Source organism: Scatophagus argus, chromosome 7 (assembly GCF_020382885.2).
Source record: "Scatophagus argus isolate fScaArg1 chromosome 7, fScaArg1.pri, whole genome shotgun sequence".
Lineage (NCBI taxonomy): Eukaryota > Metazoa > Chordata > Actinopteri > Scatophagidae > Scatophagus > Scatophagus argus.
The window spans coordinates 23,177,081-23,200,079 of NC_058499.1; the positions used below are offsets into that span (position 1 = coordinate 23,177,081).

At 39.5% G+C, this 22,999-nt stretch overlaps 1 long non-coding RNA gene across 1 annotated transcript in view; it reads right to left on the reverse strand.

Moving 5' to 3' along the window:
* Positions 1 to 1,312: 1,312 nt before the first annotated feature.
* LOC124062020 overlaps positions 1,313 to 22,999 on the reverse strand; it is a 32,176-nt gene continuing 10,489 nt past the window's right edge. Inside the window, exon 2 of the long non-coding RNA XR_006843853.1 lies at positions 1,313 to 1,418. This is a non-coding gene — a long non-coding RNA (uncharacterized LOC124062020). The remainder of the gene's footprint in view (positions 1,419 to 22,999) is intronic.

Below are 22,999 nucleotides of genomic sequence, written 5' to 3' on the forward strand. Positions count from 1 at the left end.
GTCCCTAGCCATCCTGGATGAAAAAAAAGTACCTATTTTATTTTTTTTCTTTTCTGCTTGGTTCCCCTGTTACCATCTCTGTATTCTCTATTCTGCTTTTGTACTTCTTGTGTTTCTCTCGAGGTTCATTCCCTCTCCGTTTCAAGGTCTCTCCTTTGCTTTTCCACCCCTTTTCAGTCCATTGTCTGTCTGCCTGTTTCACTGAGGCTCTGAGAGCTACTCGCTGAATCGCAGTTGTGTCAAGTTTAAAGCACTCTTCTGTTGCTGGTCCCTCTCCACCTTCCTCAGATGCGAAGTTTAAAAAGTTGGTAAAAAACTTTAAAGTCTTTGTAGCGACTGATGAAACCTTAATAAGATGAAAAAAAAAATCCAAGACACTAAGAGAGCAGCAGAGGATTTCAGGTCGCTGTTCCAATAAGAGCACATTCACATTTGCACAGGAATCACCGCAGTCATCTTCCAGATGTCAACTTGGCATTCGAGGGGTTCTGCCATTACCTGACTAACAGATTTTCCAAAATGTGCAAAACAGTCAAGTAACTAGTCAAGAAGTCCTTTCAGTGATCCAATCTGTAGCCACAGGGATGAAAAACCCCACAAAGACAGAAGTAACAATTACTTATGGAGAAGAAATCAAAGCATCAAAAGTGGACTTCTCCCCTGGTGGAAAGGTTTTTATGACGATGCTTCATCCAGAGATGAAGCTGGATCAAGCGAAGGCAAACGTGGTGGATGGAGCACAGTGCAGAGGGTGTGGTGGAAAAAAAATACAAAACCAATCAGCCCCAAATCTCATCTTCTCTCCAGCTGGCTTTGAGAGGACGATGGTTGGAAGGGAGGGGGCAGCGTCTGTCCTGCAGCCCAGTGTGTGTGTATCCGTGTGTGTGTGTGTGTCTTTGTGCCTGTGATTTGATGTGTGTTTAGCGTTAAGCTAGAGTTGCATACCGTCTGCCAGCTGCACTAATTTAATTGTGTTCTAGAGCTGTGCTGCTGCTGATGCTGCTGCTGGTGCTGTGTGTGTGTGCACCCTACTGGCTGGAAGCGTATGTTTCATGGGGCTGGTGAGCTTGAGGTGACTGCTGCTTAGCTCTAATCTGCCAAACCGTAATCCGAGGGTAAGACCCCAGCAGTGCCCACTTTATGCCAGCTGTTTGCCCTGCCCATGTTCATCTGATGCCCTATAAACACCTGCTCCGCTCACCTGTGCAAACACACACTGCTGCAATAACTAGTTCTGGTGTGTATGCGTGTTTCGGTGTAACCTGGACCCCAAAGGCACAAACCACTGCTCCCAGTTATTGTTTTTTCTTTCTAATTCATGATATGTGTGTGTATGTGTATGTGTGTGTTTGTGTGTCATTCAGGGATTTGGCTGCCATGCCCCGCCTGTAGGCTGGCTTCCTGTTCCTGCGGTAAACCTGCAGAGACAGAGAAAGAGATAAAAGAGAGAATGTCATTTACTGCCATTAGCCTCATTGACCATATTGGCATCTTTAATCCTTATCTCCTTTTCCACTTCGATCCTCTTCCTCTCTTTTAAAGTCTCATTTCCTCTTCTCTCTCCTCTCAGTCGAATCTGGCTCACCTTAAACTGTTCATTTTTTTCTATTTTTATTTATATCCAGAAGCTTTTTTTTTTCTTTTTGCGGTTTGAACTGCAACTGTTCTTCTTCATTCCTTGTGTCATCCTTACTCCCATATGCTCAGTCTGTCCATCACAGGGGACAAGGGCGAACATGGAACAAACTTCTGCTCCTTCCTGTTTGTGTGTCTGTTGATTGGTACTGAATAAATTTTAAAATGTCACTATGCTGAATTGGAAACGCTAGACGCTAGACACAGACTGACAGAATACAGATTGAAAGAGACGGGACAGAATACAAAGCAGACAAACAGACCTCCCAAATAAACTCCTCTCAGATCTGCTAGTTGATGCTTTCTTGCATATGTGTAAGAGAAGAAGAAGATTCTGTGGGAGGTATTTGCTAAGAACGCACCAAAGGCATACCGGATTGCAATAAATCAAGATATTTATTAAGACTAAGAGATGAAAATGAGCTTAGCTGAAGTTCAATAAATTCTGACTTATTAAGATATGATGCTGGGCTTTTCTGTTCTGTGATGCACGTGTCTGGACAGCAGTGGCCCATAACATAAAGTCTAATGTCAGCAGCTAAATAAAAAGGTCAGCGACAGAACAAGACATCAATGGGCAGATTTTTCTTAAAATTTTAGACTCCTTTGATGAGATGATTGCTGTTAATAGACAAAAATAACAAAATGAGTCTTCTTAGTAAGTATTACTGGCTTGTTAGACACCTTGACCTGCAAACAAGATCACTTCTCTTTCTATCTCTATTTCTACTATGAATTTTTCAGCCATGGATGTTTTATTTTTAAAACTTTGCTCGAGCCTAAAATGAAATGAAAAAATCTTTGACACTCAAAATGTAAAGCATATGGGCTGAGAGTGAACTGAGCCAGACTAGTGACACTATTGTGCATATTCAGTGGGCTGCACACCCAGACAATGAACCTGGAACTAAAAAACACTTGGCGTATGTGCCAGACAAACAGCTCTCACTGGACTGAATATGTGCCATCTTTCATCTGGTATCTTCTAGAATAAATCTATGGTTGTTCTCCATACCGTAAGGCTCACAGCTAACATCCTATCACAATCTTGACTTCATTTGTCAATCAAACCATAGTGGGTGGGATTAAACATAAGATGGTGAGCCACCCAGGCACTCCTCCAAAAAAATCCTAATTTCAGCTTCTCGGTGGTCAGCGATTTGATTAAATCATCTTGGGCTTTAGGAAACTGGATGGACATTTTTATGACCATTTTCTGACATTTAATAGACTAAACAACTGACTGATTCTACGACTGACCTCTTCTTCCATTCATCACCTGAAAACCTTGGATTGGTCTTTTAGTAAATAAGGACATTAGCAATTTAACTTTTTTGACCCTGTGTGTTGTTCTTAAACAATGCCTGCTCTTTGTCCCCTCCACCCATGAGAATGCAATTTCTAATCATATTATGAAGAGTCTTCCTCTCTTTCTTGCTACCTACCCACCCAACTGACAAAGAATGATTATTCTCCACTACTCTATTTTTGATACATCACCATGGCAGCCAGCAAGCGATGCGAGTTGTTACGGCAACACAAACCACGAGTCTCCAGCCTTGACCCATGTAATCAATGCTGGAGTAAAATGACAGACTTTGCATTTCTCCACAAATTTCTACACTTGCTGTGCCTTCTGTGACAGAGAGTTACACACATTTACACCTGGAGCCTGAGCCCCAGCTGGTTTTTTAGAACTTTACCTTTGTCACTGGATGTCCTCTGGGTGTAAAACAACTGCCAGATGCATACAAAAACACAAGCAAACGTGTAAAGAGCTGACATAGCTTGCGGCGATGCTGCGACCATCTTCTCAGTACTAACAAGCTGCAGATTTACGACACAAACTTTAGGCGGTTCATTTTGTCCACCGGTTACACTTGAGGAAAACATCCATTTTCTTATTGTGTATTCCTTCTGTTTGTCACTGACACCAAGGGATACAATTAATATGAGCATGAAGCTTGCCTCTGCCCCTTTGGTTTTAATAAGAACTGCTCCCAATGCAACTAAGAGCGTTCTTTATTTAATTCATTATTCACTTTTGAGAAAGTGAAGGACAAATGCAGATAATTGTTGACGATGGCAGCCATTAATAGGAACAGCAGTCTGTGTTTTCTATTGTGTTTCTTGTCATTATCATCATGCCCTTCAGCGTCCTCACATCTGTCAATGAAATCTTCTGTTAAATGATTTATCGCATCAGTTGTTCACTGAACCAATGCAAGAAAAAAAAACCCAGTTACTCTAAACTACACAGGTGTTAGCAGAGTACTACACATTCTGCTGCTCAAGTGTTACATGTTTTTCATCAGCCTGGAGACACCACCTGTCTAGGTATGTATACACTGGAAGCAGTTTTCAGTATGTCAGCTGTGGATTTTTGTATTCTGTCCAGTTGTCGTCCACCGCCCTGCCATCTGACTGGTAACATGTCGCTCCAGCTTTAACAGGAGCTCACCATTTTAAATTGTCAATCATCTTCCCCAAGTTCCCCTACCCTCGCTCTCTACATTTTCTGCTTTAGATAGATAGACAGATAGATCGATACTTTATTGATCCCGATGGAAATTCAAGGTGTACCTATTGCTCTGTCATATTCCTGAAAGTTTTTTTTTTGTTTCTTTTGTTTTTTGTTTTTTTTACAGCTTGCAATTATCACCCAATACCCTTCTGCCAGCCGTCTTTCTGTAACCATGGTTTTCAGATGTTAAATTTCACACTCACACTGTCTCCTAATGAGAGACTTCGTACAACCTCAGTCAACTAATTCCTTTACTATGTAGGTAAAAGGTTTCTAATAATAACTTAACAGATCAATGACTCGGTGCAAGTCCATCTCCATACAAGTGGCTTTCAGTCACTCATTTTTCCAAAGCACAGATCACATGCTCAGCAATGGATGTATGTGGCAAACAGCTCTGGCACTCCCAGCAGCAGTTTTCATATTTTCATGCACTGCTGCAGACCTGTGGGCACCAGCATTATTATTATTGACAGTGACAACCTGTCCTGCTCCAGGTTTGCCTTCTGTGAAAACATGATGATAGATGAGTGTAAAGAGGGTTTCTTTTCCTCTAATTTCTGACGATAAAAATTCTGTGAAAGAGGGGTGCAACAGTGCAGTCAGAGCATTAAGAATGGCTGTGCAGTATTTTGGACTTGAACTGGACTGGATTGCAGTTTATGCCTCACTGGTAAGGGATAGGTCTGACTTCTTATCATTAGACTAGCACTGACATGACCTTGACAAAGTCACCAGTTCTTCTTCTGTTCTTACTTCTCTGGAGATGCTAAAGTGACTAGCACATTGTCAGATGACAGTGGAATGCAACACAACAACTTTTATGAACACACCATGTAATGCTCAACCAATCAGCTGCTGACAAGGAATTAAAAACATGGTTCAACAGTCCAGTTTGGAGTTTGGGAGTCCAGTTTGAATGAAAATGTATTATACATGTCGTGGACATTGTAGCTTCAGTCTCAGTTTAAGAATAGTTACACTCCAGATGTGGTTGCTACACTACATATCTGTGTGACTCCCCGTCCAGGTTTAATTAAGATATTTCATTCTTCTAATTATTCCCCTTAACTGTTGCTGTCACCAAGCACGTTGTTGCCAGCCCACTGTTAACCTACCGGGATGAGTCAAATCTGTCTTATGTTGAAGTCTTATTTTTCTCCATCTTTTTTTCCTCATTATCACAGTTTAAAATACGGCATCAGCAAAATTATTAGTAGCTATTATTGTGACGCTGGCCATTTTCAATTACATCTCATCATATACTCCCTCAGCATTTTTCTTTATCTCTAACAGTTTTTATTTGTTTCTGATTATTTCCTTGTCCTTTCATTCAGCCCCATTTCCTCCCATCAGGAATATAACTATTGTGTTTAAGGTGATGAGTGACTGATGCAGACATTACAGGCGCATAGCGTCCAGAATGACACATAACCCCCCAAAACACCGTCTCCGCCATCTCATTTCCTGTCTGATGTAAATCCTCACAGCAGGAACATGTGTCAATAACAGTTCACCTTACCCATTTTTTTAAAGGTTCTAGCAATTTTCCAGCGGTTCGTTTGTCTTTGTTCTTCACCCTTCCCCTCCATCACCCCTCCCTCTTTCCCTTTTCATCACTGAGTCAGAAATGATAAAATAAAGCTATTTTGGTTGTTACAGGTGCCCAATATACCTCCAACCCCCTCCTCACCTATCCTCTTCCTCCTCCACCTCCTCCTCCTGCTGCTTTGTCTCTCTTGTCTCCCTGCCCCCCCCCCACCTCAACATAAATTATAGATGTAGATTTCAGTGGCTGGTCTTCGTATGAAGTGATTTTATATTTTTTATGCAGTCCTCTCTTCTTCAGAGTCAGCAATCTCAGTCTGCTGCCACCTTCTCTCTTTATCTTTCTTTTTTATCTACACATTTTGTGCATTCCCATCACTGTTGCTAAAAGTTAGAAGAGACTCTCTTCTGTTCACTTTTCTGATTACAATGCACACAGAGGCCCTGTAGCCGTAACGAACTGACCCTGAATGATAATAAAAATACTGCTATTCTAACAATTAAAACCCAAACAATGAATAAATAAATAAATAATTCAAATGTGCAAACAAAACCTTAATTTTAAGAGTGATAGCAAAAATAAGCACTAGCACAGTCATAGTAACCCCTGCTACACGTTCACTGCCCTTAACTATTTTACAAAAGCATCGATGGATAGCATTTTTCATTGGTGAATTTGGTCTTTTGATGGTTTAGAAAACTGTCATCACTGAAGAAAATCTGCACCGGCTGTGTCTGCAAGTCCCCTGCTCACACCACAAGGTCACACAGCAAAATTCTTCAATGTGTCGGCACAAGTATTTGGTTCCTAAAACCTAGCAACCTTTTCCTGTAGGGACTACTCCGAGGCAGAGGTAAAAGCACTGAGATCTTGCAACTGAGTAAAGGTACAATAACACTGTGTAGAAATCAAAAATAAAAGTCAGACATTTATATTTTTACTCAAGGAAAATTACAGTATTAGCATCAAAATGCTTAATGTTGTCATCACTTTAATATTAAAGCTGGTAAACTAATTTATAGCATTTGAATTTCCCTTTGGGGATCAATAGTAGTTTTATCTTAATCTATAATGTCTTAATCTTAATCTATAATGTTACATCATAATTTATTTGTTGACTCTATTTTGTATTATTACACCAAATCTGCAAAGTAACTCGTAACCAAAGCTATCAAATAAATGTAATACAGTAAAAAGAATACAGTATTTCTCTGAATTATAGTGAAATATAGGTAGGTACAAAGTAGCAGAAAATGAAAATACTCAAGTTAACTACAGGCACCTCAATATTATACTGAAGTACAGTACTAGAGTAAATGTACTTAGTTACTTTCCAGCACTGCTCCCAGCACTAGGTGTTGAACTACAGGTATTGGAGTTGGCAACAGTGACCATGCTAACCAGGTGGAAACATGCCAGCTCTATCTAGACACAATAGTTGTGTCTTTTCTCAGTCACATTCATGGATTTTAACACCCAAAGCCTCCAGTCTGAAAACTACATTTGAGTCTTATCTAAAAGACCTTTCCGGATGTGTCTAAAAGAAAACCACTTAAAGATACACCTTCAGAGTTAACCTAACCTGGTAAGCGTCAGAAAGTCATGGCCTGTATTGAGTGGCATAGTGAAGAAAGAAAATGTAAACATGAAATAAAATATGGCAAGATGAGAAAATAATCCCAGACACAGCCAAAGAGCAGCCAATTTGAAAAGAAGATAATGGGTTATTTATCACTGAATTCAAGTGTATCCATTTTTATAAACTGCAAGCAGAAACCTCACTCTGTAACTGGGCTGTAGCCATGGAAACCCACTATCTGTACCCTATGGAAAGAGATTATTCTTTCATTTCTGCCTTCAGTTATTTGTGTCATACAGCTGCTCTGATTACACAAAAATTACTGCAAAAATCCAGTCCTTCATATTTAAATGGAAAAAAAATCTTCATTATACAATTCCTCCTACTTACTGAAGTCTATGCATACATCCTGATTAACTGTTAAGTAGATAAAATATTTCCATTAAAAAAATCATTTTTAATAATCATAATGCATACAAGCAAGGCCACAGTCTTCACTGTATTTACTCAGACTCTGATGAAGTGGCACATCCAAAATGTATTAGACTGGGTGCAGTTATACCATGATACTAAGATACTTTGGACACACTGTGTAATGTTTCAAAATAAAGGAACGCTTGACAGCTATTTGTGACATAGGCTGTAATGTATTTACAAGGCAATCATGATTCAGGTATCCACAATTTCTATTGTTCAAACAGAAGGACCTGTATAACATCCATCCATCCATCCATTTTCTATACCGCTTATCCGTCAGGGTCGCGGGGGAGCTGGAGCCTATCCCAGCTGACTACGGGCGAGAGGCGGGGTACACCCTGGACTGGTCGCCAGTCAATCGCAGGGCCAACACACAAAGACAAACAACCACAAACTCTCACACTCACACCTAGGGGCAATTTAGAGTAGCCAATTAACCTAATGTGCATGTATTTGGTATTGTTTGAGGAAGCCGGAGTACCCGGAGAAAACCCACGCAGGCACAGGGAGAACATGCAAACTCCACATAGAAGGGCCCAGACCGGGATTCGAACCTGGAACCCTCTTGCTATGAGGCGACAGTGCTAACCACTGCACCACTGTATAACATACAGTTACATCTAAAATATGTATAAACAAATTCTATCTTGGTCTTCAGTTTAATAATAATTTAGCGGAGGCAGTTTAACTCACTTTGCGTTTCCATTTACACACTACTTTACTAGTTGGTTTCATCATGTACTGGGGGACATGCTAGAAAAAAGGGTGGGGTGGGGTCGCTGATCTAGCAAATGCTATCTCTTTTAATTGCACAGTGGAATGAAACTGTATGAATGAAAATGTAAAACCCTGGTCCCAAAAAAGTTGGGACTCTGTGTAAACCATATAAAAACAGAACCATTCGTAAATCAACTGTATTTACCAATAACAGTTTTACAAAGCATCTCTAGGTTCATGTACTAATACCCTTTATACAGTCATGTGTTTCACAAAGTGGTGAACCTCGGCCCAACCTTGTTGTGGAGCCTTTCAAGAATGCTGCTTTCATACCCAATCATGATCCTGTCACCTGTTACCAATAAGCCTGTTTACCTGTGGAAAGTTCGAAAAGGTGTTTTTTGAGCAGTAAACATCTCAACAAAATATATAAAAGACTATACTGTGTAGTACTGTGTAGAAGTATTACAGTATTATTGGTATATACAGTATTATACAACAGCCAGTTTCCCTCATTACAAAGTGATGTCTTGTTCTTGTACAATCATGGCTCCAAACCCCAAAGATAATCAGTTAACAATTATATAAATCAAAGAGGAACAGCAAATCCTTGAATTAGAGAAGATGGAGCCATCAAATTTGATTCATATTTGTTTATCATCAAGTCAAGTCAATCATTTGAGCCTTACTTGGGCACAATTTCCCAATGAAGGAAAAGGTAAGCTGTGTATTCTTTTTATTGCACTTAGTGCAGTAATAAAGCATTCAAAAATGTAAAAATGAACACAAGGTCAAAACAATTTTAACAAAATGTAAGAACTAGACCTATTATTTGTGTTGTAAAGCTTACTTACAAAAATCTTTCACCATGAGTTCAGTTAAGATGCTAATAACAGAAAATACTTTCCAACACAGAAGACATATACTAATGTCTTTACCGTCCTATCTAAACTGTCCACTTCCTTGTGATCAACATGTAGTGTGTCTTTTTTAACACCTCAAAGAGAGAGGGGTGCAGATTTTACATTTAGTGTGGGCTACAACACTCAGAGGGAGAACTCAAGTGGGAAATCTTGAACTATTCTGTTAAAATCTTTACGGATAAGATAAAATGGCTGTTATGTTCTCTCTCATTTTTTGTCTGTGCCAAAATCCTGGCAGCAGCTTTTGAATAAACTGAAGCTCTGCAATTGCTGAGTGCAATTTCTTAGTTTGGTACTGTCAGCATATCTATAATTAGCCTGGGTCCTATGGCAAAAGATCAGTTGAGAAGAAAGTCTGCTGTCCTGGAAAATTCACACTATTCTACTCTGAGGCTAAATGGCATGTGTCACATTATATACATTCAGTTTACAGGTTATTAGGTAAACCCAGCTAAGACTAATGTGGTCTAACACAACAATCCTGTAATAAATCCTTCCATCTGGAAGACTGAAAGGCTCAGTCAATATTTTAGCTTTTAGATTTTTTTTGCCACACTTTATGACAACACCACATGCATATCCTTATGCAGTTAAATGAGACCGTTATGATTAATATGATGCTTACCCTAACTATGTACTATATATAAATACTTAAGCACCATTCTATGGCTAAACCATTATCAGCAATATATTGTAGAGTGGTTATTTAAATACACTCTTTAAGTGTACTCTTTGAAACTTTTTGCACTTTATACTGTTCTTGTGAGCTGTCAAGACAAGTGAATTTCCCTGCTGTGGGATCAATAAAGTTCATTTTATATTCAGCTGAATGGTTTAGATAAATATTCTGGATGACCTTTAAGCATATTCTTTGAAATTCATTCTGACATGTTCTGAGGCTTTGGAAACTTTCAGGAGAAACATTGCAATTAGAATTTATGATACAGCTTGCTAGTGTTGCTTAATTTGGGATTTTAGAGGTTAACAAAAGTTGTTGGGAACTTTTTTGCATAACAGATGAAAGCACCAATTATAGCTGAGGTCTCAGAAACTGACAAAAAGTCACAGAGATAATCACACCAGATGGGAATTTGCATATTCAGGAACAATGCAAGAGGTTCAGAGGAGCAGCATGTTCCCAGCATTGGAAATTAAAAACTGGTTGAGACATATAGCAAAGACACTGTTACTGAGATTTTCTAACAGGGTTCAAGAGAGCATTCATTAGGAGTTGTTTTTGTTTTCTAAGATTAAAGTCAATAGCTACAATAGGGATGCCCTTCAATCTGCCGACACCAATAAATTACTTTCATTACTTGAAGGACAGGTATTATTTGCCTATAGTCACTCATGGGCAGGTGTTTTGAATAGATCTGAATGTACAGTGCACAGGCGTCATTGAGAAAAGCTCTTTAAAATTGCCAAGAGCAACCCGGACCCATAATAAGACTGCATCTGCTTGTATATTGAGGAGACAAATTCAATTTACCTCATCTACCATGCAACAATCTCAACAGTCTGCAGATCTGTTCATGTGCCAGTGGATGTCACGTCTGGGGCTGCAAAAATCACTTTGCAGATAAAATAGTCCAATAGTTCCAGTAACATTGCAAGAGGCAGTTTTAAATGGGGAAGTCAATGAGAAATTCCCCCAGGAAATTAATTTTACATGTCAGCTTATTTTGAATCAAGTGAAATTAATTGCATTCTGTCGAGCGAGTATTGTGAGTGGTGAGTTTTTGTTTTCATCAACTTTGGGCCTTAATCAGCAGATAAAGAAGATCGAAAGAGAGACAAAGGTGTGTTCAGTAGCTCTCCGGTACCCAGTTAAGAACATCAGACACCTTTCTGCTGGAGGAATTCAAATGAGTACTGACTGTTTTGTGTCTCTAATATAGTGTGAGTCACATTAACTTGCTTCGTCTGACGTGTCTCCAGAGTGAGACAGGCAGGGAAAGAAGAGCAAGTGATAACAAATGTGTGATCTAACTATTGAAGAGACAGTGATAAACACTCACTACCCTGCTGTGCTGCTAGGAGGTGCCAAAGAGGTCACAAATACGCCTTTTCTACTGTCAAGACACCAGTCGCTCAGCAGACCAGTGAATTGTTCTGAGCGGCTTTAATGTGACAGAACTCAACTTTCCACTGACAACAGCTGATTACAGCAAGACTTTAGTAAAAATAATGAAGAGGTTCACTAACAAGGTGAAGACAAAAAAAAGAACACTTAGAAAATGGCGCTGAACAGTGCACCAATAAGAACAGGGTGGGTTTTGTCTTGCTGGGCTCAGCACTTGGTCTACTTAATCAACTTGCAAGAGCATTGAACTCAAGGCCTTAGTGTTTGAGGCAAGTCATTGCCAACACAGTCTGATTCTTAACTTTGTTCTTATTTGTTTACATGCTGCTGAAACCACATGATGTCCTACGTCATTGTTATATTGTGTAGGATTATTAGGAGTTCAAAGCAGAGCTGGCTTGGGCTTAAGCAATGGGATTACCAGCATTAGCTCACACTGAAGGAAAAGACAAGAATGTTTTGTGTGTTTGTGTAACATGAAGTGTCTCACAAAAAAATATGACTCTCTACATTAAATCCAGTCTACTTTAAAGCTGCCCTTATTAATATACAAGTGGGTCAAATGACTGTGAGTCTGAACGAGATGACTGAAGAAGGTTGCTCATAGTGATGAACCCACAGGGAGTTATTATCAACTGCAGTTAAGCAGGGATAGTTAAGCATCTTTCAGTACGTTGTTTTGGATTTACGGCACACAAGTTAATTAACGTTTGGGTTTAGTCTCACTGCTCTCATCAGCATCCTTTTAGCAGGAGAATGGAGCTCTTTTCATAGCAATCACTCTGATAAAACCACTGTAAACTACTTGCTCGGGACCAAGAAACACAGAAAAAGGTTAAGAACTGCATGGTGAACATTGTGGAGCATTTCACAGTAGAGTTGGGTAACCTACTATGAACAGTTTAACTGATACCAATACTGTGCAAGTACCTGGAATTCAGCATCAGTCGCAACTGTACCTTTTTCCAGTACTTCACTCTCTCTGTAACAAGAATGGAATTTAAGGAAAAAATAAGTCACCAAATATATAGTAACACCAGCACTGCTTAGAGGAGGTACCTGTTCAGAGATGTGGGAAGCAGCAACACTTTAATCAACCTGGATAACTTGATTGGATAAAATAAAAAATATAAACACCTGTCACAAGAAACATTAGCTGCCACAACAAGTGAATGTCCCCACTGCGGGATCAATAAAGTTCATCTTATCTTATCTTATCTTATTAACAAAAAAACAGTAGAGAGCAATAATGCTGCACTGGAGCATCTAATCTGCTTTATCAAAAGAAGGAGAAACACCAGCATTGCCTGTTACGTTGTTCTCATCATCACTACTATAGTTCTTGCATATAATATGCAAGTAATCTTTCCCCATAAGTAGTATGCAATTTATGTACTACTGCTTTCATATAAAGGTTTCAGACATAAAAGTTTCACATCTACTGTTATAGCAAGCTAAATAGCATCTCAGTCAGGAGCATAGTCTGTGGCTGAGTGTTGGCTATCGTCATCCAAGACTGTGAAAAAAGCCCAGTTATCTCACACAACAACTTATACAATGAGCTGATTAGTTGGAAGGAGACGAATAGTTTGAATAGTTTCCTCCATGAATGAGCGCAGCACTGGCTGCAGACAAGCTAATGTTAGCTGTTGCTGGTGCAGGGGGGACTTGGCTTTAGGGCTATCAAACATGGTACAACCTTCAGCTTTTAGACATAGTTTGAGTTTGACCAGGTGTTTTCCCAGGTTAGACGTGTTACGCTGACCAGCTTTGCATTTTGCATTACAGATTTTGCAGTTGTCAAGTTTTAAAACACGTAGCTGCAGTTACTATGATATGATACAATGATATTTAAAATTCAGATCTCACTAGTGGAAATGGAATTCTGGGTATCTAAAATTCAGTTCTTCAATTATAATCATACCTATTTTTTTATAACTTGTCAAAAAAAGGAATTTCCACTGGTCATAATGGTGACACCTCTGAAATAGTTTGCTGATATGTCGATCAGAAAAGAAAATTATTGGTATCTGAAATGGGAAATCACATATTTACTATTCACAATCCTTTACTAACACATGAAAATTTAACTGTAGATATGAACACACACACACAAAAAGACTGAAAAGCAGAAGCCATTAACTCACTAAACTTTCACTTAGACTACAAAAACTGGCACAGAGATGTTTCTTCTAAGGCCATGTCCACTCATACCAAACATTAATTTACACCTTGTTGCCAGAACAGTTTCACTGTGAGAAGTTATTATAACAGGTACAGATGTTCATTCAAAAAACATGAGTGCTTCAGGCCTGACCTCTCTCTCTCTCTCTCTCTAGCTTTACACTACTTCCACCACACATACTGCATCACTGGAATTTCATTGGCTGAGCCTGTCACACCACAGCAGTGACGAGGCCCTGCTGAATCCACATTCTGTCGATTGAACCCGGTCATCTCAAACCTCAGTCCTCTCTGTGGGCAGACATCAGCCCTAAACCGGTTGCTGGTGGCTTGGTTATGTTTTTGTGTGAGTTTGCAAATAACCTGTGAGAATCAAGCTATTAACAAAGTGAAAGCCTTCATAGTAACATTTACAGCTATTCTCCTGTAGCATTTTGCCACTATGATATGATTTATTTAGGTGTAATTATTATCTGCTGATGAATAAGTATAAAAAGTATAGCAAGATGGTGAGTTATTACACGGTTAACATTATATATTTTCACCATTATTAAAGTAATAACAATGAATAAGGAGCTAAAAGCAAGTGCTAATAGACAGTCCTCATAGAGGAGAGAGAAAACAGAATGGATGATGACCACCTTGCCTCCATCACCTCTCTCATTCTGGCTGATGAGTGTTTTGCATGTGTGCTCACATGCAGGTAGACTGAGCTACTGTACAGATAAGCTTTGCATAATAGTAAATACAAGCAGTGGTGAGACAAAGGAAGCAAATTGTGTGTAAAGTCTGTGTGAGCAAACAAAACAGCACCTTGGAAGTAACATTTACAGGGGTAGCAAATAAACATATAAAACTGGCATGACCAGCCATTTAAATGCAGTAGGCTCACTACATTACTGTTTCATTAACTAGAAATGGCATAAACAGGCTTAAGGATTCACCCTGGACTGGTCGCCAGTCAATCACAGGGCTGACACTCAAAGACAGACAACCACACACACACAGATTCCCACCTAGGGGCAATGAAGACTAGCCAGTTAACCTAATGGGCATGTTTTTGGGATTGTGGGAGGAAGCCGGAGTACCCGGAGAAAACTACCAGGATTCGAACCAGGAACCCTCTTTCTGTGAGGCAACAGTGAGACAACAGTGCAAACCGCTGCACTACCTGAACATTCTAAAGAGGGAATAAAGTGTATTTTTGGTAAAATGGAAGTTACCGCCATACTAACACGTGTGATTCCAGTGAATAATTTCCACTGTGAAACATGCCGTCTTCACGTAGAGACTTTTTTTTTTTACAGAGGAGTACAGAGGAGTGACAGAGAGCTCCATCATATGGTGCAACAACAATCACCTCAACATCATCAAAACCAATGAGCTTGTGGTGGACTACTGCTGTGTGTCTGTTAGTGTGTGAGCTCACTGAGTGCAACAAAAAATAAGTCAAATTCCTCGTGTTCACATGCTTGGCCAATAAAGCGGATTCTGACAGGACTACAAGTCAGAAACACAGGCTCTGACTGGCTGACAGACTCAAGCAAGGCAACACGGGATTGCCAGATGACAACTAGCAACCATCCTTAAAGAAACAATAACAGAAAAAATTCGAAACATTCAAAACAGATAGCCAGAGTGTGATTTATCTTCCCCTTGAAACAGGACATGGAAATGTGAATCGTGTCACCTGCATGTTCATGCATGCACAAAACACAAACAAAACAAGGACCAACTTAAAAAGAGCCGCTAGACATATCACATGTAATGAAAATAATTTTTAAAAATAGGTATAGCCATAGGTGCAAGAAATTTCACACAAGGCCAGCTGGCTTAACTGGACTAGCCTACCAAAACGGTTCTTGTTATGTCAAAAACCGTTGAGTGATGCTGCTGAAATATGAGGCTTCCATTGTTAATAATCATGCGGTGATGCCTTGAACCTACAGCCTGGGATGAATAATAACAAATACAAAATCCTTGTTTCTTGAAGCATGTTGTGCTTCAAGAAACAGCCATTTAAAAGACTATTTTCCACTTTCAGGTGCACCCCGCTCAGCAATCTTTCTTCAACTTTGACCAGCTAATTGGGTAATGCAAGCCTGTGTGCTCTCACTGTAAAGCGACCTCAGCCCTTGAGCAGTGGCAGTGTAAAGCCGAAGTGGTAATGAAAACAGTTCATATGTTCATATGGCCTCATGAACTGAAATCCTGTCACTTTTTAATGACTATCCATGGAGTAATAGTTATACATTTCAATGCATTAATGAAACAACACTTAGCCATGTAAACATTAGACATGGCTAAGTAAAATTAGAAATATGTGATTTGCAGATTTCCTACGGACCTATTAAATTAAATGTACATTGTTACGTGCCCCTGACTTCCTTCAACAATAAAAGCCTTTCTCTATCTCAGCATATTTTAATGTGCTGCACTCACATCCTGCCCTCAGCAGTAATAATGCTTCTCTTTGGCTGCCTCTCCTCCTCTTCCTCATCCCAACCCTCCCCTTAAGTATTTGTCAGTTGATTCATTTTTATCCTTCCCTCCTCCCCCTCAGTGCTTTTTTGCTGTCTTAAATCGGATAGCACAGATTTGAGCCCTGAGTCATTATTCTGAAGTAAAAGGACAGCACTTTTCTCTTCAGCTGTTCACTCAATTTTCTTTTTTTGGATTTATGAGTCGTTACACCCCGTATCTGAATTAGATAGCATCGCATTTGTCCAATCGCTGGAAAAAATGGGTGCACTTAAAGAGCACTTACAATATTTCTTCCCTGACAGCTGAATAAAAGTAGCAGTGAAGTGGCCTATCACCAAAAACAATCGCCTCTTTCTCTTGCTTTTATCTCCAAGCTCAATTTCTCCTTCCTCTTCTTTTTTCATGCACTCTTTATCATCTTCCCTTACTTTGCAAACTTTCACCCTTTTCTGTCTTCCCTTATCTGCCGTCTTTCATTCTACAGATGCCCCTGGTGGAAGGTTTTTGTATGTAAAATCATCCAAAAAAAACAACAACAAAAAAACCCAAAAACAAACAAAAAAACCCCAAAGGATTTTCATAAGCATTGTATGAAAATTAAAATCAAGCTTCACAAAACTTTAAGATATTTAATTACTGTAAAGCACGCTTGACTTCCCTTCTTAGTTCAAGACTGCATTCATCTATGCATCCATAGCATAATCGGTCTGCTTACAGTCAAGGGTGGGCAATACAGCTGAAAAAACTCATGAAATCACGATAAAACAAATCAGTTCAATCCATATTGATAATTAATGCTAATTTTTAACGACCTATTTTTAATAGAGCAGGAGAAAAAAAGTTGAATTTAACCAGTCTTATGAATTTAAGCATTTTTTTTAAAGATTTCTTCGACATTTTAATATTGAAATTAAGAGTGTAAGCACTTTTGTTGTGTGTCTATTTGTTTTCTTTGTGTCTTTCTAATTGACTTGATGATTAGGAAACTACTAAATGCCAACGCTACCATTACTCAGTTGTTAAAGGTACCTGGTAGAGTTTTTACCAATAGAACAACAGAGCTGTGGGTGCCCCGCATGGTTTGTGTTAGTACACAAGCAAAACCATTCAAAATCATTAAGCCGCTGTTCTTTGCCGTTTGCTAATCAACTATTGTTGGAGGTAACACAGTAATGTTTGTTTACAAGATAAAAGTAAAAAGTCTCACATAGCTACACCTACCTACAAACTTTGTTATAGCCCTGTGTTGACCTGGATATTCAGCGAATTGCCTCATGTCCTGCAGGAGGCATGACATGATATAAAGGGTATGCTGCGTTTGTAATTTAGTATAGAAGAATTTATACCAGAAATAGAAGTTTTTTTTCCCCTGTCAAACAAATGCAGCTTAGTCACACCCTACTCCCACATGTCTCATGCCTACATTTTCTCTCACACAGAGTTAAACACTGTCTTGTCATGCCTCACCTTTTCTTCAAGCTTATCACCATTCGGATTCCTGCTGTCACACACACATTTTTCTAACACCCTCTTTTTTTTGCATGCTGTAATTTTCTCTGTGATCCACATTTAGCTGAATGCTGCCTGACCTATAGGCCCCTTACACCAAGGCTGATCATTTCCATTTGCTTCATACTGACCCGTTCACGGCTTTCATACCATTAAGGACTGGTTCTTTTCCTTTAGCAGAAACTATTTCACTGTGAGTGTGAAATCCCAGTTAGTGGTATTAATGACTGTTAAGCTGTTGGGACATTTAGTGCTTAACATCTCTGTTGCCCAACAGAAACTGCTGTTGACAAAACTCAGATGAAAACCTCTTTCCAACTATTTATAAAATGGATACAGCTCTTACATGCAATGTGAGATTATGTACAATCTGAACTCAAAAAAAAAAAACAAAGAAGCTAGATGTTTCAGCCACCTAAAACAAGCCTCCAACCAGGACTGAATAAAGTGACCCGACTGACTGCAGGTTTAACAGTATTGTCTTAGGAGGTTTTATGTTTTTTTTTTCTATATTACATTGGACACATTTCAGTGATAAATTCATTAGCTAAAACTACTTTGCTGTATTTTTTTGTGACACACAGTGACATTGTGTTAATTTCTCTTCATAATATAACACTTTGCATTTTCCCATAATAGTTAGTTAGCAACACTTAGCAGTTGGCTTGTCAGGGGTTCCAGTTTTTTTACTTATATATCTATAACCCTTATTCCAGAAGGCTAAACACGAAGGCGTAGGTAAACTGGTTCACTGGTAATAGCCGATAGTATCATGATTGGGTATGAAAGGGGCATCCTTAAAGGGCTCAGTCCTTCACAAGCAAGGATGGGCCGAGGTTCACCACATTCAAAACAGATGACTGCAAGAACTACTGAACTGCATGGCCTCATTAACACTATGGAAGCATCTGTAAACACAGTTCATTTGCATTCTGTTTTTATTTACATTTTCCCAACATTTTGGACTCAGTGTTGAACATGGACTAGCTGCACACTGCAATACAAGACCGATACTGTTTCTTTACTTCCATGTCTTTTGGCTACAACTGTCTGAAATCGAGATAAACTGCTTAAAACAAACAAACAAACAAACAAAAAAACAACTAAAAATCAGGTCTATGAACCATTACTGACAGGGTAGGGGCTGAGTGAATGGTGAATTCTGGAAGGTTCTTTTGTTAGCCGGGAGATGAGCAGGGCCGCATTTCATTACAGCAATGCTTATTTATTCAAGTTTTCAAAGTACACAGATGGCATGTCTGCATTTTTACAGTCCTCCTTCATTTTTGGCCCCACAGAAAGCATCAACCAACCACTTATGTCTCTGCCCTCTTGTCTCCCTGCCAGTCCTGCTAGTGTCTCTCAGCTTCTTCCTCACTCCCCTCCCTTCCTTTCCTTTCCATTAGTCTTCAGTCCTGAGAGAGGCGAGAGGAATACAAAAGGGAAGACTAGGAGGAGAGTCCTTCGTCCTGAGGCCCAGTGCCAGCTGCTACTGCTGCAGAGACGATCCATCCAAACACAGGCAGGCAGGGATGACACTGCTTTGGAATTCAGCCCTGATGCAAACTCCATTGGCAAGCCTGCCTTGTTCAACCCATGGGATCTCTGGGTGATATGTGACGCTCTGACCTGATGGTAATAACAGATTATCACCCCAGTTGCCCCAGATTATTACCCCAGTCTGAGCTCTATAAACAATGTTACTATTACAAGTTTTCCCATTCCTTATCAGCCACCCCTTACACAGATAGTGAAAAGTTATTTCCTCTTTTCTCCACACATTCACATTAAAGTGTAAACATAACAACACGCACACCCCAACAACAAATATCAGGCACTCTTTGATAAAGAGCAGCAGCCAACCTTTGATCTGTTCCTTATTGTCTCTACCTCTGATGCTGAATGTATATTGGGAAAACACATGAATGTGTCTATTCAGTGGACAGCATGGCAAATTTGACATTTTTTTCTTTCTAAAAACAGCACACAATTTCAAGTAGCTTTTCTACAAGTTCTTAATTATTAATCAGCTTTCTTATTAGCCAGCCACAATATAAAAGCTGCACCATTAAGCACAAAATTGCTATGTCAGTTCAGTCTCACGTAAATAAGACTACAGAAAGAGCAAAGCAGCTTTAGATCAGCTGTAATTAGCAGGAATGAGCTCTGTGAGGCAGGAGTAATGTCCGCTCCAGTATGTTTCAACTTATGCTGAGGTGGTATAGTCAACATTTTGTGAACAGAGCAAAATTTACAGAAGAGCTTCTGCACTTCAGTCAAATTTCAGTAAGACACTGAGGCATCTGTAAAATTAATTTCTAATAGCTTAACAAAAAAGAAAAAAAAACACAATATAGATAGAAGTATCCAGACAGACCTCTTTATGCGGATGTTTTTCAGAGGTTGGGCTCGGCCCCTTAACTTCCAGTGAAGGGAAATCTTAATGCTTCAGCATACCAACACATTTTGGACAATGCAATGCTTCCAACTTTGTGGCAACAGTTTGTTGAAGGCCCTTTTCTATTCCAGCATGACTGTGGCCCAGTGCACAAAGCAAAGTCCATAAAGACATGACTGGATGAGTTTGGTGTGGAAGAACTTGACTGGCCCACACAGAGTCCTGACCTCAACCCCATCCAACACCTTTGGGATGAACTGAAATAAAGACTGCGAGTCAGGCTTTTTTGTCCACATATGTCCCCCCCATATTAATGTCTATGTATTTAGAATGCAATGTCATTAAAGTTGGTCTAATGGGCAGGTGTGCCAATACTTTTGTCTATATAGTGTTCATCAATAATATCCCAGCAGGCATAGATGAACATTTAAGAATCAAGAAAGGAACTCCAATTTAGTGCACACCAGGGGTTTAGTATATGCAATCCATGTGCTCTAATTACTGTAATAACATCAGATACTTAGCAATCAGCATTGCCTACTGAATAATAAACTGCTGATTTAATTTGCCTGAAATCTTTAGTGAAGAGCAAAAGGCTGTATTTTGGTTATGGCATTGCAAAGATGATATGTTAGCTTTAGTGGTTATAGTTTTGATGTTGACTCTTAATATTCAAAACAATCTATTTTAAAGGACGGCTGACACAACAGAAGCAGGTGAAAACGTTACAGATAAGCATTACCAGTGGTTAAAAGGAACACACCCACTTATGTGTATTACTGTTAAGTCCAACCTGTCTTCATGACACATGGTTGAAATCACTACAGTTCATGTCATTCCTGCAGTCAACTAATGGGTACATCTTGAATTCAAGTCTGGTGAGTGAAGTCTCTCTGGTTTTAGGGGGCTGTCGATAAAGTTGTCCTACACTTGGAAAGAGAGCAGGAGGGATCCCTCCGCTCTTCCTCACAATCTCTCCCTTGGGTGCTCTTTCTCGCTCCACAGAGAGATGAGAGGGTGAGAAGAGACAAAGAGATGAGTACATTTTTAGGAGACAGACAAGATGAACACTTGACAGACAGCAGCCCAGGGAACTGCTCCTGTCTGTGTTGCCGACAACAACAGACAGACAGGCAAGAAAGAAAAGTAACTCACTTTTCCACAACTTTCATGGAGATGAGTGGCACGAGCACTTCTGGTAACGATGTGCTCCGACACAGTGATCCAGTTTAATGGTACCAGTAATGATTACAACTGTAGCCCTACTACCAAAATAGCAACAGCTATATCAGCTGCTTGCCAGCATTGTCAAAGCTCTAAATTTGATCATCAGTTAAGTCAAAGAGTTGCGATGGCCATCTGTGCATGTGCGCCCAGATAAGAACAGGACATTTAAAGAAGGTACGATAATCCGTGGGGAACAAAGCCCTCAGTAAGCTGATGTGATGGATGGCTCTGACTACCTCACTGTCACAAAGGCAGGCTTTAATAGGTGTGACACTGTGACATGCAGACAAACACGGACTGATCTGAGCTTATGGACAGTTACACAAACATACACTAGAAAACAAACAAACAAACAAAAAAAACAGAGATCCTGTTACTATGTGTTCTGTGATTTCATGCAGGAAGGACTACTGCTGAACTGATGTGCAAATAAAAAAAAATAACTGACTTTAATTTATTCATTCACACTCACTCATAAACAATCCATAAGGCTTCCACATGCAAAACTGAAGTTCTCACAAAGAAGTAGCCATGCTTTACCTCTGGCTAAGCCTCTCATATGAGACAGATGGAGCGGTCCCTGTCACACCTTACCTCCCAAACTAATGTTAGAATAGCTTTCTCATACAGCTACAGTGACATATCACACCGCATTACATAAAATTGCCAGATTTTGTGCAGCTGGTTGGTACACAGTTGGTAGTTACTCCTGCTCAGGGCTTTCTGGGGGGAATCTGAGACTGTCACCACAAGTGACTCAAACAGCTACCTGCAGGCAGTCCTAATCATGCTGACAAGTGGCATTTTCCTCTTCCTACGATGACACATCAGCAGGTACAACTACATACGGATATGACCAGAGAAAGCAAAAAAACAACAACAACAAAAAAATGACACATCACTGAACAAATATCATTATGAGTTTGTGACAGCACTGAGAAATCAGCTATACCTGTAAAATGCAAAGCAATCCAACGCAACAGCTAAGCCATGAGTTCCACTTTTATAACACTGTTCAGTTTTGTTCAGACTGATGCTGGCAGGGAGCTGTTGATTCAACAAAATATTACTGAGGCTGGAGTTTGCAGAGGTGTTGAACTGGACTGCAAGACCACGATTTAGATTGTGGGTTGTCATTGTGACTGCCAGACGAGGAACCCCTAAACACTACTGTAGAGGAACATGGGAATTTTTCTTCATGAGTTAATAAAAATAGCCATTTAAGAAATTTGTTTACAAATTGATTTATTGGTTAGAGAGAGTGACACCCATGAAAGAGATACAGTATGACAGTTTAATGTTAATAATAAAAAAATAAAATAATATAAAAGTAACACAAAAGTAAAACATAAGGTGGATGGAGTTGATCTGTGTGCATTAACAGACTGACAAACACATCTGTTTAAGCTGATTACAATTGGTAATGGACATTATATGTTTAGGATAAGTCAGAGTTATAGTTTTGAATAAAAAATATGATTTTGTAAAATATGGCACGCATAAATACGTAACCATAAAAGGAGTGCGAATTTGGAACACGAAGACATTCAACTTGTGCATGGTGTTTAAGGACTGACTCAAGCCAGTGACTGAATTAATTAAATTCAGAGTTGGTTTTACACAATCGGCATCATGTAGTCCACTCAGGCAGCACCTATGACCCTGCTGACTGCCCTGTCAGATAAGGTGAGAACAGATCTGTCAGCTGAA